Source organism: Dermacentor silvarum, chromosome 1, assembly GCF_013339745.2.
Source record: "Dermacentor silvarum isolate Dsil-2018 chromosome 1, BIME_Dsil_1.4, whole genome shotgun sequence".
In the NCBI taxonomy this organism is placed as follows: domain Eukaryota; kingdom Metazoa; phylum Arthropoda; class Arachnida; order Ixodida; family Ixodidae; genus Dermacentor; species Dermacentor silvarum.
Window position 1 is genome coordinate 61,882,998 of NC_051154.1, and position 2,991 is coordinate 61,885,988.

The following is a 2,991-nucleotide window of genomic DNA, read 5'->3' on the forward strand; positions in this document are numbered from 1 at the left end:
GGTACTGAAAAAGTGCATTTAGCCTGTTCATAAATTTCAGAACATATCTTATGAAGCTTAAATATTCCTCGGTGATGCAGTTCATGTCGTTCAGGATTTTCTCGGCCACGACATTGTGATCAATGATGGCCGCTTCCTGGAAAAGAAATCTCAGTGTATCCCGTTCTAATACGCACTTAACGCATTTGTGAAGAACGACCCTTCGGGTCCACAAGGACACATAATTCTTATTTTCTCCGTTTGAAGATATTCCTGAAAAGACGCCAGATGAGCTTGTCGCTTGCTGCTATAGCTCAATAGCTCAATGGCTCAAGTAAATGGCAATATTGTGCAGAAAATATTCAACGTACCTTAGTAACTTCATTGCAGCTTTGCTCATAGCGACGTTGGCTGAGTGGCACATGCAGTGTATGACCGCAAAACTTCGATCTCTTTTTTCCTGCGTCAAATAATTATGTTGGCCGATCGTTGCAGTGACATTGTCGCAGGTAAGGCCAACTATGTTTTCAAGAGGGTTATATTTCTCTGCGTGAAGTAGTTTTCCAATGTTGATGTTAGCACCTTGGCAGAACAGCTAACGGCTTTCAATGGGACCGTTTCAAAGAGCTGAGTCATGACCTCTCGTTTTTCGATTGAAAAGTACCGAACAACACAGCAGAGGAGCTTAGTGCTGGAAATGTGGGTACCTTTATCAACCAAATGGGAGAACGTTCACTTTCTCAACACCGCTGCGATCTGGTCAGTCTCTGTCTTCGCCAAGACATTTTTTATTATCGCTCTACATTTTGTGCGGTGTTACAAATTGTCCAAAATTTCTTGGACGCCCCTACGGCCCTAACAAGCATTCAAAATACTGAAAATGCCCGACATTAGAGCAATTATCTTCCGGTTGCCAACACTGATATGCCTAAGATTTCTCGCATTGTGAGCAACATGTAATTCTGATTCTGGACGCGTGCATAATCTCCATTTCTGTAAATACTGTAGTCAGTGAAGAGAAAGAGCAGACAGCTTGTGTAGAACAGCAGCAGAGAAAGCAATTTCCTGGCGGTTAAGGGTCCCAAGAGCGTGGGTACCTCCCCACTTTGCACCTGCGGTTTGATCAAGAATATTTATAATAGAACTAACTTTTATAGCGGGAAAATGGAGAGTTCATCACAGCTTGTAGTCTAAATCACGCCGAGATAATGCTGTTTAACACGATGGCCATTCATCGGAAGTCGGAAATGTTATGCTTTCTTTTTCTCTCTCTTTCTGTTTCTGGTGTGTGTAGGCCACCAGCGCTGATTTGGGATGAGATGTCTGCACGCCTCGCTCCGTTAAGTGTGTATTTATTGCATCTGAGACTTCCTGCCGGCGATGCCTGACAATCGTTAGAAACTTGTGCGATGTCCATACACAGATTTCATCAGCACACATAGATGTGTTGATGTCTGCCGGCAGTCCCACTGGTAACCCTGCCATTGCAGCATTGAAGATGCAATAGACACAAGATACTTCCCTGTGGCAACTCCTTTATTAACGGAGTATGCGTCACTGTGCCTATCATATAATAAAGTTAGGACATCTTAGTCTAATATGAGCAATTTTCAGGTCACTTTAAGAATGCAGCTGTCAGAGTGGCGGGGCGGAAGAAGTGGAGCAATAGGAATGACGTTTAGGTCTGTAGCAAGGGAACCCCATTAGCAATCCTCCAAAACGCTGGAACATTTGCGTCATAATCCGCTTTTTCGAAAACATGGAGGAGAGTGGACACATTCCTAGGGCGTTCAAGGCGCAATACGATATTTTTCCCGGACCGGTCGCTCCACCTACCTTGTCTTCTGTAGAGAATGCCGCAGTTCTAAAAATTACGGGCTGTTCAGCTGAGTATGATGTAAATATCAAGCACTTCCAAGTTACCGATGTACTTACAGTCAAGGTTGATTGATTCGAGTTCGTTCGCAGTTCTCGTTCGCGGTATCTCTTTCAGATGAGCTAAAAACTGTTGCAACGCTTCCGAGAAGTGCACATTGTATTAGTGAACAGCTTAGTGCATTTGGTTATTCTGCAGATTTCGAGCAGTCATATTAACAGTGCGAGGGACATGCAGAAGTCACGCCAGCGATTCCGACCTGGCTTTTGCATCTCCCGGTCAGACTGGCGGTTTGCTGCTCGGCTGTCTTAGTAATCTTCAAACATTCCGGTACAACGAAAGCGCCGTCTGCTCGCCGTTTGATCGTTCATAGGTGTCCGTAGTCTACGCCAACACTCCAGTGGCAGCCCGCGAGTGTTGGCGCAGCGAGGTATATAGTAGCTACTGCGGGCATGATCATGATGATTTCCTTCCAAAATAGCACAATCTCACTGTGGATGATAAGGAAAGAAGCGGGTGACATTGCGAGAGCAAAAAGATAATTTAAAATACAGGAAAAACTGATCACAAATAAAGTAATGCGTAATATAGTATGGTCAATCTTGAAAAAAAGACGAAAAATTCATGAAATAAAGAAAGAAAACTAAGGAAAGCAAAGGATTGTGGTCATTGGTATCTCGGAGATTTTGAACGAAATTTTTAGAGTTTACGTATTTTGTCATTTGAATTTGATAACTTATGATCAAGAAACAAATTGCGAGCATATGACAGAGGAAGATTAGAATAGGAAGAGAATAGCAAGGTAACATTTTCCTTTCGCAGATGTAATCATATACGGCTCGGCAAATATTCCTAGGCCGTAGCCTAGTATCGATGCCCCAAGTGAGAGTACAACAGCATACTACATAAACTCAACCCAAGATTACGACCCGGAATCACTAAAAGTCGTTTTTGTTCAGTGTGAAATCACCGGGAGGGTAGAAAAAAAGTGATCACAGAGGTGATAACCGCCAGACCAGATTTGTGCAAGTAAATATTAAGCGATAGGATACGACAGCGCAACCTCGCCGAGGAGCTTCAAATTTAAATTAAATTCTGGGGTTTTACGTGCCAAAATCACGATCTGATTATGAGGC